Genomic DNA, 12,926 nt, shown 5'->3' with positions numbered 1-12,926 from the left:
CCAGCAGAGGAGACTCTGGTCCCCATGGTCCCTTCCTCACATTCCTGCTCCCAGATAACTCACAGGATGCCCAGAGCTGACCAAGAGGAACCTACAGCCAAGTGGGGAAACCATGGCTGACAAGCAGGAGGCTGCAGGGCCTGAATGCTCCACAATTGGAGAGCGAATTTTTAATTTTCATGCTCTAAAATAAGTCATCATCGGTTATTTCTGAGATGGAAGGTATGATCTCCCTTTCTAAATATACACCTGGAAGGCTGCCAGGGAAACACGGGCCTCCAAAACCAACAGGAATCCAGCCTGGAGACCTCAGGAGCTGCTGGAAAGGTCTTTTCCACAGCAGGGAGAGGAAGCCTTGGTCAAATGGAGGATCAGGAGAGCCCAGGGTCCTGAGGCAGAGCAGCAGAGCCCTCAGGGCAGGGAGGAGCTGAGGAGGCACAGCAGCCCCGTAATTCAAAGGAGCTGCAGAGCCCGGGATCCAGAAGGCTCCTAGTCATGATGGGACAGCTCCGAGGGGGACGGGAGGAGCCCTGAGGGCTCTCACACCTCGCATGGGATGAGATCAGCTCCTTCTAAACCTGCTCACGGTAGGGCTGCCGCTGGCATTGACTCCCCAGGGGGACAGGAGCTGTCAGACAGACTCCAGGCTGTGACAAAACCCACAGGAGGAGGGCCTGGGATCCTCACAAGGGTGGGAGAGCCACCACACCAGGGGCAAGGCAGTGTTGTAGGCATTGCAGGAGGCTCCACAAAACAAAACTCCCAACTATTTCCTTGCCCATCAAGCCTAAAGAGTGATAATTAATTAGGAGAATGAGTACTAAGGAAAACACTTGGGCACTGGTACCACCCAGAGCACCAGAGGAAGACAAAGGTGAAACCCTCAACAAGGAATTCTTCTCACACAGCCAAGAGGGACATCAGCCCATGGGACAGGAGCTGCCTCCAAAAGGCCTTTCGAGCTTCATAAAAATTCCAGCTTCCAAAGTCACTCCATCTCTTCCCCTTGCCCCAAAAATCCAAGGTTTCCAAATGTTGAGTACTTGAAATTTTCTACTGGGAATCATAGACTTAAGGCTGGAAAAGATCTCCAGGATCAATTCCAACCATTAACTAAATGGTTAATGGTTTAGTTCCACCACTAAACCATATCCCAAAGCATCAAAAAACATTTAGGGAAAAAAACGCCCAAAATGAGGATTATTGAAAAAAAGCATTTGATAGGGTGGGGGAAGTGGCCTGTGACACTGATGCCAGGCACAGAACTGGCTCAGAGTTCACAATCAAGCTAAGTCACTAAATTTAAGAAAACACCTTGTAACAAGTTATAAAGGCAATTGATTAAATCACAGAACCTGACGCTGTGGAAAAATCGCTAATTGCTCTAAGGGGAGGGGAAGAATTTTTTTTCAGATGCAAATAAAACCAGGCTGATTTGCACCAAGGAATTTTTGTTTTCCAACCTGCACTGTTTGTTCTGTGGCACAAACCAGGGAAATCTGGTTCCAGCCCAGATTTGTGTTTGGTGTAGCACCGAGGCTCAGGAGGGAAGGGCTGGACCAGGGGATGCCACCCCACAGAGCACGGTGTAAACCAGGCCTGTGCAACCAGAGCAGCAGGAAATCCATTTTTACCTGGATTAGCACATCGGACAAAGTCAATCCAACTCATTGCACCAGGATTTTCCCAGTTGCCTGTGTTTTATAGGGAAAGGAGCCTACCAGCAGGAGACACAAGTTAGAAGAGCAATACCTGTGAATTTTAAAGCCATCTGTGCTGCCTTTTATCTACATGTTGCTGAAAACATGAGCAGGATGATGGCAAATCAAGTCATTTCACACCACAGAGCCAAAAATGGCTTTCTGGGTGTTATTGCTCCAGTTAAAGCTGGTTCAGGCAGAGCAGAGGGACAATCCACCAGCCCTTCCCAGTGCTAATCACAAACAGCTCCATCCAACTGGGAGGCTCAAACCAGTCCCCGGGGCTGCTTTGCTGAAGGAGCAAAGCCCATCTGCAGGTTTCAAGTGAATTTTTCACCTTTTCTATCAGGCTGGATCTAATTAGGAAAGGAAGAGCACCGGCAAAAAGGCTAAAATTGAAGCGTCCCTCAAATGGTGGAATGTTACTGGGAAAGGGGAACCTCAAGCCACCGGTCTGTGTCCATTTCTTTGGCTTGGCTCTCCAGGAGCACCAGGCACTCCCCCACTTTGTACCTGGATGATAATTTAATCACATCAGGATTTCAGCAACAAAATTGGTGACTTTCTGGAAAATGCAGGAGCAGGGACAGTGCATGGGGCACTGCCCTACAGCCAGAGCTGCTCCTTCTCCAAGAGATGAAGGAGGAAGGTGTGGATGTGGCACTTGGGGACACAAATCAGTGTTGAGCTTGGCAGTGCTGGGGGAACAGTTGGACTTGCTGATCTTGGAGTTCTTTTCCAACTCAATGATTCCAAGATCCTGAGGGATATAAAAGGATTGCTGGCCGTGCCAGTGCTCCTCTAGGCATGAGGAAGGAGAAGAGCCAGTTTGGACCCAAAGCACCCTCTCCCACCTTACCCCAGGAAGGAACCTACCAATTCCATGATAAAATCGTGGCGATTTCACCCAAACCCACTACAGTCATGACAAGAGGCTGAACAGGTTTAATCACAGCTCCTGGATTTGTCTGGTGCTGCCAACTCCTCAATCCTGCAGACACAAGCTCATCTCCACAGTGCTCATGAACATCAAAAGGCTGGAGGTGCCAGGGAAAACTGGGGATTCTGATGCAAATACATCCAGAGCCCCTTCCAGAGCTCCAAAGCAAAGCTCAACCAGAAACGCAGCTTCTTCAGACCAGGATCCCTTGCAACAGCCAAGCTTTCCTGCTTCTAGTAAGATCTGAAATTGCCCTGGAAGTGCCTTTCTGAGGATAGTTCAGAAAACCTTTTTATAGACTTTTCCAGACACACATCTCCAAAGAAGGGCACAGAAGACATCCCATCACCAACCTCTCCTTCCTTCCCCAAATAAGAATCCCCTCCAGATATGCTTGTCCCCAGGCAGGAATCATCATGGGAATCCTACAGAGATCATGAAATTCCAAGTATCATCTTCATTTTACAATTCCTTAAAAAGAAGGGACTTGCCTGAAAGCAGACTTAGGATTTGGACCATAACCCCTTAGTTCCCAGTTTACCAAACTGAGGCATGGCTCACTCCAGATTTCCTATCACAAACAGCAGCTCCCTCCATTCATGCTGAAAAAAATTTCTCCTTAATGTTTGAAAATGAGTTATTGTAATGAAGAACGTGTCCATATTTCCATAAAAAAACCCCTATTCTTCCAAAAGATGGCTGGATTTATAAAAAATGGCCCCAAACATGGGTAAGAGACAGGGCCATTCCTGCTCTCTGCTAATGGGGTGTTAAATTATCCCAATTACAAGTGTTGCAATGTCACATCTTTAGCTCCGTAACAAGCAGTAAAATCTTGGCAGAGCTTTTGGCCAAAGGCAATTGCTTATCAAACCCAGTGCCAGAGAAAAATGATAACTATTTCCTAGTGCATCAGAGGAATGCTGCAGTGGGATGCAGAGCTTCATTAGCCAGAGACAAGCCCATTGTGGTGGCGTGGTTTTCATCGTGGCAGGGAGGTCTGCGGGAAGAGGCTCCTGTTGGAAACGAGATGAGCGGAGCCCAGCCAGGGCCACGTGCACTGGGGTGCGTTAATTCATTCCCTGCTTCTTCTGATTTATTTAGAAAGCTTTGGTTTTGTATTCACTGAGCTGAATTCAGAGAGAGGCCAGCAGCAGCATGGAGAGGATTTCTAAGTGGAGCATTTATGGAATCACAGAATCCCTTAGGCTGCAAAAGACGCCCAAGGCCAAGTCCAACCATTAACTAATGGCACCAAAAGCAGCCTGGCTGCAGGAGGAATCAGCAAAGCTGGGGTGGGTGTCCCAAGGGCTGTTGCCTCCAGCAATCCTACAGCACGAAGCTCAGCCCCATCCCTTCCAAGCACCACCTGAGAAAGGAGGGCTAAAGATCTGCTACCCTGAGCAACATCCAGGTCTTTGTAGGATACACAACACACAAATTTATCCTGTTTGGAGAGCCAGGAGCACATCAAGACTGCCCTAAGTCCCACACACTCTCAGATTTAGGTTAGGTTTGGCAATCCTACAGCAACAGCTACAACACTCCAGCAGCTCTGCATCCCAATCCTGCCGGAACCTGGATGAGTAAAGCCTGCACTGAAGGGAAAAATAACACGGGGGGGGGGAAGAAGAAAGTCAGCTGAACTTTCTTTAACCCCACAATGAGAGCAAAGGGATTTCTTATTTTCTTCCCTCTGGTTTGTCCATCCCTAATTAGTATCTCAGAGAAAGCCATGTCAGAGTTTCGTAACCCCACCAGAGCAGGGAGGCTCAGCCAGGACTGCCTGGGGTTGCAGAAATTCAGAGTTTATCGTCTGTCCTCCCAGCACTTCTCCCAGGCCAGACCATGGGGTGTGCCAGGGGCCAAACTGCCAGACATCACAGCACTCTTTGGCCCAAAAAGTCCTCAAAAGGCAACCAAAACAGGATCTGGAAGGTGGAGCTCCCTGGCCTGAAGCCAGCACTAGGAACATGCTGGATTGGACAGGCATGGAGGGATAAGCTCTTCACCACCCAAAGACTGGCCCAGAAAAGATATAACTATGGCCTGCAGCTCCCAGTGGGGACAATTCCCCTACATTTTGTCCATTTAATCTCAAGGGTGAGGAGCTCAGCTTTGGAAGTTGCATCCACCTGAGACACAGCTCCTTGAGGTACAGGAGCAAGAATGCAACCCCCTCTCCATTCCAAAACTCCAGGGCCAGCAGCTGTCTCAGGGAATGCAAACACTTCTACCATCAACCACTAAAACTCAGGATTTCTCCTCCCAGTGGGTATTTATAGATGCTCCCAGGAGCACTGAGGCAGGGAACCATGGACACAGCCTGGAAAGCTTGGGGAGGGCTGAGGCACGCTGAGCTGCAGTCAGGTTTTGAGGGCTATTTCCTGGCAATGGGTGTGTCAGGATTATTCATTCGTAACAGCCAATTCACACCAAAAATCCCAGACTTGCCATTAGATGTCCACAACAGAAGGCAGGGCTAAGAGCTCAACCAGGCCAGGGAGCAAGATCAGTGCTAAATGATCCATTATCCAGCCAAGGGAGTTAACTAAAACCACCATGACTTCCTAACAAGCCAAAATATGAGACTGCTCATGTAGAAACCTTTGATTCTAGAGGACAACAAATGCTTAAAAGGAATCTCATCCATTCACCAATTCCTCCCACTCATGGGCTACCAAACCTGGCCAGGACATTCCTTTGTGGAGAGATGAAGATTTTACACCAGATGTTGGAGATTCATCTTCAGAGCACCAACAGGGCTTTAACAACAATCAGAGCCTGGCTCTCCAGGACACTGTGCTGCCTGGAAGGTTCCAGGGGTGTCCCCAATCCATGTCACCCCCCAGAGCACACCCACCTCAACAGGGCTCATGGCTGGCTCCTCCTGGAGCCATGAACAGCCAGAGGAGGGGGCTCCATGGGAGGGATTTACTCCAAAGGAGACACATCCTTCCTGATAATGGGTTCCAGCTTCCTTTTCCCTATTCACATCTGGGGTGTATTTCTAGGTAGCCAATTTAGCTCCATGGTTCCACACATGGTACCGCAGCATTGCCTTGCCCACTCAGAGAAAAACCTTCCTCTGCTGAGAAACCACCCCCAGCAGTTTATAAAGCTCGACAAGGAGTGGCCAACATGAAGAAACAACAGAGGAGGGAGGGAAAAAAAAAAAAAAAGGAATAAAACACTGAAAAAAGCAGTGCGACAGCTCTGGAAAAAACCAAGCAGAAATTATCCCATTTGTATAAGATATTCCGAGAGCCGGTGTCAGTCCATCATGGTTTGTATTAAACCCAGATGGAGATCATCTCCTCTTCAAAGAGAAGTGGCTGTAGTTGTTACAGTCGGCCAGCTGGTTTTAAGCTCCCCTTTTCCCTGCAGTGTAATATATCCCGTGCTCGTTGGAGCTCATGTCCCATGGAATATCTGTGCAATTTGTAACCAGCACACAATGCGGCTCAGCTGTAATTCCATAAATCACCCCGCAGCCTCCGTTTAACAATAAATCTTCTGATAGCTCTGGACTGCAAAGGACCAAGTGAAGGTTTGAAAGGGTTTTGGTTTTTTTTTTTTCCTTGCCTTTCGAAGAGAAAAAAGAGATTCAAAGACATTTGCAAAATCCACAAGGGGTCAGTGTCTTGGCAGAAATCCTCCTCCAGCGCTGAGGAGCACAGGCATGGCCTCAGCTCCAGGATGTTTTTAATACTCCAAGACAAGGGCAGGATTTGTGGGGGCAGGGGGTTGATTTTGATGTTTCTCCCTGCCTCCCTTTTTAATGAAAAAAAGCAAGTCAAGCAGCAATTCTGCTTTGCTGCACTGTTTTTCTGCTTCGGCACGAGTGACCTCTGAGGAGTGGGAGAGCCCTGGAGGGGGATGCTGACCTTGGACCTGCTTTGCTCAACCAGGGTGGATGCTGGGGCCGGGCAGGGAGGGGGCTCAGCCCCAGCAGCTTTCCCAGTGCTCAGAAACATCCCCTGTGGGGCGAGGGCAGTGCCACAAAGGGACAGTGGGATCACAGCCCCTTGGATTCACTCAGTCCCTCCATACTGGTGCAGCTCCATGGTGAGCTCAAGGCTCTCCATGGTTCCCTCGTGCTCCCCAGTTTGGTGGTGTCACCCCCACTGTGCCTGGGGGAATCAGCCAGCCTGGGCATGGGGCAGGATGGGGCAAGGCGAGGCTGCACAGAGAAGTGGAAAAGGGTCAGAACACCCCAAACCTCAGCCCAAACCCACATCCCACTGCGAGGCTGGTGTTGCACTGAACTTGTGCACACACAAAGCCTCAGAGCCTTAAATAAAGTCCAATCCCCCCATCCTTCCCTCTCCTGATCCACCTGAGGAGTTTGATACCAACACCAGGTCTAAAGCAGGGGATGGAAACTACAGCATCTTTAAGGTCTCTTCCAACCCAACCCATCCTATGGGGGAACAGAGCACTTCCCAGCCCATCTCAGAACAATGGCCCCAGAGGTGTTTCTGAAATAAATGAACATGTCCTCCAGTGTTGCTGCAGAAGTTTTCATTCTCTACCATGTAAGAAGTAGGCTGAGCTTTCCAAGTCCATCTGCTGCATTTTCCTGTCCACATGGAGGATTCAGAGTTGTTTTGCTGATTTTCCATTGGCTCAGGAGCTGCTGCTCCAAGAGGTGATGCCCAGAGGCCTCACGAGCCTTGACTTGGTCTCCCTTTCTCAGGTGTGTGGCACCAAATCAGCCCAAACCCCCAGGAGGGGTCTCTGAGGGGCAACTGTAGGTTGGTGAGAGAGGAAGGATTGCCCAAGTGTTACTCAAGGAGCAGCTCTGACCTCCCTCCCTCCCTACACCACCACTTATCTTGGAGGAAACATTTCACATCATCACATTAAAAAATGTGCTTTTTTTTCCAGCACTTTCTTTTATATTTAATAAACTAAAGTTTATTACCATTAAGCTGCTATCAAAAGCCTTCTGGAAACCTCATCTCAGCTTGTCTAATTTCAGGCTAAAAAGCTCCAACCATGTTGGTTAACTCCAAAAATCACCACACAACCCCTTTCATCTTGCTTGATCCCAGCCCACGTGCACATTTTTGTGAGACGTTTCCTGAGCAGGAATTAGAGGCTATCAAGTTTTTTTAAGGGAAAAGCAATAGTGAGCTCAGCTCCCATCAGGGCACCACACACTCAAAGCCACTGCAGGTGCTGGGAGACCCCTGCCCAAGTTCCTACACATGCACTGCAGTTCCACGGGTTACTGATCCCAACAGCAGCACAAATCCTGCTTGTCTAACCCCAGCACAGGGGACAGCTCTGAGCCAGCTGGGTGATATCTCTGATTTCAGGGATAGGTAAAACTGGGAAGCAGAAAGGAAAGAAGTTCTCCCATCACGTCCCCACAGATGGAGGGCAGTGTCAGAGGCTCCTTGCAGCCACTTTCTGCAGCAGAGCATGGATCCTATCGGGGATTTCTCTGCCAACACAACCAGCTGGAGGAGGGGAGGATTTGCCCTCGTGAAGCAGCAGAAGCCACGACCAGAGGGGATCTCATGAAGCAGAAACAGAGCTCAGCAGGGACTTTCCTGGTGGGAGATTCTGAGAGCAAAGTAGAACATCCTTTGTGACCACCCTCATGCACCTGCTCCTGCAAGGGCTGCAAAGAGATCTCCTGCAGACCCAGCACCAAACCTCACATGCAGGAATTCACAAGTTGGGCAGCTCCAAGAAGCAATAATGGGTTAATTATGGACTTGCCAAAGCTATTTCTAAACTACTGCTGTGACAAAAGAGCTGCACAAGCTGTTCCAGCACCAGCTTCCCTGGACTGATGGTCCCACTCAATCCCCACCATGAGAGCTGCACCATGGGCTGGCTTACAGAGTCCTCAGAAGAAAGAGAGAAACATGCTGAATTCCCCAGCATTTGAATCACGGAAGTGTTTGCCAAGAATGGGCCTCCCTCGTTACAGTTTCATAATTCTTCAGTGCTCTCAGCCCCGCTCAGACCCCGTTTGGGTAATAATTAACTGTTCCCAGCGCTCGGCGCCTGCTCCATGCAGCCCTGCGTGCTCCGGCTTGGCACTCAGACCTTCAAAATTAACAGCACTGAGAAGTTTATTTCTGTTAATTATGCTATTTTGGAAAGAGAAGAGGAAGGAAAGCAATTTCCAGAGACATGTGGGGGGTTTCTTCTCACCCTTCCCCCCAGCATCCCTCAGGAGAAGGCACTTCACACCCACCATGGAGCTCCCCCAGAAATGGGTTGTGGTTTCAATTCTGCATCCCCAAAGTGAACACAGATCCCTGCTGCCAGGGGAGGAGGCCCAGCACTGCTCCACACAGAGCCCACAGAGCCCTCGGGGGTGGTGAGTCAGTTCCCTTCTCACAAGGGTTTGTGCCACCAGCCTGGAGAGCCTCGTGTCCCAAATGCCACCCACAACCTGACTCGCCCAGTGCTGAGACTGAGACCATCAGAGATGGACAATGACTGAGGATGTTGGATGGAAGAGACCAGCAGGGACAAGGTGCAGAATCTTCTCCCTCCAAAACCTGCAAGGGAAGGTCTGGGGACTCTTCCCTTTGCTTCCATCCCTGTTCTCTTCCACTGCACATGCTCTTCCCTCATGCCAGGCTGGAGGGCACAGAGCCAGGCTGTGACCTGCTGCCACTGCTGCAGAGTGACACAGGCAAGTCATCAAAAATGTTCTGTGGCCATTTCATTTGGTTCCTGCCCCATCATGGGGTGCAGAGACACTGGGGACCGAGCAAGTGCCACTGTCTCCTGCACCACTATCACACGTTCTATGGCACTGGCAATTTCAAACCCCATCTTGGACATTCTGGCAAGAGGCAAGAGGTCAGAGACACTTTATTATTAAAAGAAAATTTAAAAATCAATCAATAAAGGAGTTTCCGCAAGTGTTTCACATGGAGAGAACGATCTCCTTTCCTCTTTCCTGTGTCACAGGTTGATGTCCACTCTCTGTCAGCACAGTGGAGCACCCAGACAGTCCCACCACACCTGGCACAAGGCCACCAGCTTCTCACCCAACCCAAACTGGCAGCTGGAGGGTGCTGAGGCTCCCAGCACTGCCAGGGCTGTGGAGGGAAGGAGCTGGGAAGCACCAACACACAGAGGAGGAACCTCCAAAGAAACTCCTGGCAGCAGTTTTAAAGCAACAAGGAAACCATGAGCTCTGGGGTTCCTTTCCGTGACCACAGGACAGGGAGATGCCACCACTCCATGGCCCTGGCACTCCCAGACCACCTCCCAGTGCCAGTGCTAACCCCTCCCACAGATGTGATCACACCAAATGCAATCACATAAACAGCATCCAGATGTGATCTGGGAGGCTCCATAAACCTTCTCCTGACAATGGTGCCCAGAAGGATTTGGAAAGCTGACAGACAGCTTTGAAGTTTTATGCAATGTGCTTTGGACATCCACAGCAACAGCTCCATCATCCCATCCCACCAGGCTGAGCACCCTTCCCACATCCCAAGTGCTGCTAGGACAGGAAACATGAGCCTGACATTTGCTGCGTTCGGGAACTGGGGAGCTTGGAGGCTGCTCCGCCCTTTATCTCCATCCTGGGGGGCTGGAAATCACCCTGGCATTACCCGAGGAAGGCAGCACTTAGGACATTTCCTCCACATCCCTGTCCAGGCTGAAAATACTGTGGGAAAAATTATTCGCAGAAAAAAATTGGTAGCTCCAAGCCTGGCCCGGCAGCGAGTGAAAAGCGAGAGGCAGGAAAAGCAGCGGAGCAGCCCTTCCCAAATCCAGAGAGGAGCTCGGGGGGGGGGGGGGGGGTCATTTCTCAGCTGAGTTTCCTTAGGAAACATGGGAACGAGCCACTCTGCCTGTCCATCCCCACAATTCCTGAACCACTGCCTTGCTTTTAACCAAAACTGTGTGAGGATGAGCCGTTGCCAGAGACATTCCATGGGGTCTGACGTGCCATCCCACACCCCCTTCCTGTCCCTGCGCAGGGAGACGCAGCAGCAGGAACAAAACCCTGCTTTAAAAAGGAACTGCAAGAGATGTCCCAGCCCCAAAGCCCATAACCAGAGCCTGCATCTTCTCAGGCAAGCAGGAAAATCCAACCTCCAGGTGCAATTCCATGGCAGCTGGAGCCCCCAAGCCCATCCTCAACAAACACCTTTATTTTCTCCGACGCTTTGCCTCTCCGCCAGCCTCCACAAGTGGGATGCACTTCCCACCACCCTCCCAGAGCTCCATCCCACTTCTCCAAGGTCCATTTTCAGCTTCGTCCCCCTCAGCCCCGTGTCCCCCTGAGCCAGGGCTGGAGGGAGGCTGAGAGAGTCACATTTCCCCAAGAAATTCCGGGAAAAGCGCTCCTGCTTTTAATGAGAAGATTTTTTTTTTTCTCTGCTCTCTTCCATAGCCAAGCTAATAAAAATGGAAAGCAATAAAAAATTCCAGCAGAAGGGAGGTGCAGGGGAGGAGCAAAGGGAAGATACCACTCATTGAAACCTATCCTAAACAGAAGATAATTAGCCACATATATGCCAGAAAGAATAGGAACAGTATATGCAATTATTGGGAATGCACACTTTAAGAGCATTTGCCAAAAATGCCTGTTTTTATTAAAAAGGAATGGTTTCACAAAGGCCCAACTGTAAGAAAGGTTGTAATTTGCCCAAATAAAACTTAATTTGATCCATGAAATAGCTGTGGTTTATTGTGTAATATATGTGCTATGTGTTTTAATTTAATAGAATCCAATATAATTGTAAGCCAGTCGAGTTTCAGAGCAATTTTGGGTTGTTCCCACAGTGTGCAGAGCACAGATGCCACTTTGTGCATCGCACCAGCACATCCATAAATCAGGAATATAGGAAGGATTATCCACAAAGCAGCAAGTAATGCCTCATCACACTCCAGACAGAAAATAAGACCTTTGAGGGAAGCAAAAGGAGTTATTTACAGGAAGCAACTTGGGATGCTCTGCACTCAACCAGGCTCCAGGATGCAGTTTCAGGGTGCTGGACCAGCCCCAGATGTCACCCAGCAGTCTGTGGTGCTGTGGGCCCCCCATTGCAGAGCCAGGTACCCCCAGCCCACGTCAAGTGAGGGGAGATGGAGGTGAATCCTTATTTTTGCTTTCTAGGAAGCTCATGGTCCGTGTTGCCTATCAAGGAGACCAGATCTGTGTTCTCCCACCAGGCAGTTCCTGCTCCCAAACAGCTCAGGACAGGAGGGACGCGCTGGGAGGACGCACCAGGACCTCTCATCCCCCAGCACAGCTCTGCAGCTACCCAGCTCCCATTTCCTTAAAAACCTGAGCTTAAAGCAGTCAGGGAGCAGCAGATTCAGCACCAGCCACTCTCCCCAAGCCCCCCAGGCCATGCCCTGCACAAGCAGCAGTTCCCCACAGCCAGCTCCTGCCACAGGGCATTTAGCTGGACAAGACATTTTGTCCTGGTGTTTGTCAGGGAAAATCCCCACAACCTGCTCTGGCTCCTGAGGCTCATCCCACACCCCTCAGAGGCACCAGCAGCTGCATCCCCTGACCCAGGACCAGCCCGTTAAAGTTCTTCCTCCACTCCAATCCCACCCCAGAGCAGGCAGAGCCTGAGTCTGGAGGGCCACAGGTTTGGGAAGCACAGGTAGGTGTGTGAGCAGCTCTGCTGCTCTGTTAAAGGCATTAACCCACATCCCAAAGAGCTGGAGACATTCCACCACTCCCAGCCCATGAGGCCAAGCAGCATCACACCCCCCAGCAAACCTCCACCTCCTTCCTCTCCACCAACGACTGTTTTCTTTTCCCTTGGCAGCCCACGCGTGGGGGGCACTATCCAGTTTTGAATTATGCATTGAACAAGCCCCTCTGCTTTTACAGGAGATAAAGCCCTGAGAAGAAGGATTATGGCCTGAAGACTGGCAGCCCCTGTAAAACTGCAGCTAAACCTGTGCCACAAAGGGATCTCAGCCTCTCTTTTTAAGAAGAGCTGAGAGTGGGTGAATTTAGCATTAATTTCTTTTCCATTCTGGCTGGTGGAAAGCATTTCTCAGTCACAGCAGCAATGAAAGTCAAGGACAGGGATGATGAATGTCAGCTCACAGGAGGAGCAGCAGCCTCTGGGACACAGCAGCAACTGGCTGCTCCTCCCCAGCCCGGTGCAGAGTTTTAAAACCCATTATTGCTAAATTAAGAGGATCTTATCAAATAAACACACTCTATACACCAAAGTCTGCAAGGACTCAGGTCCAATACTAGAATTATTAATTCAGGACTTCCACTGGAGCGGATATGGGGCGTATGTGGCACAGGGAAGCCACAA

The sequence above is a fragment of the Corvus kubaryi genome, unplaced genomic scaffold (assembly GCF_017639235.1).
Source record: "Corvus kubaryi isolate FWS band 111438036 unplaced genomic scaffold, C.kubaryi_AGA036_p1.0 37394, whole genome shotgun sequence".
NCBI lineage: Eukaryota > Metazoa > Chordata > Aves > Passeriformes > Corvidae > Corvus > Corvus kubaryi.
This window is presented reverse-complemented; position numbering follows the sequence as displayed.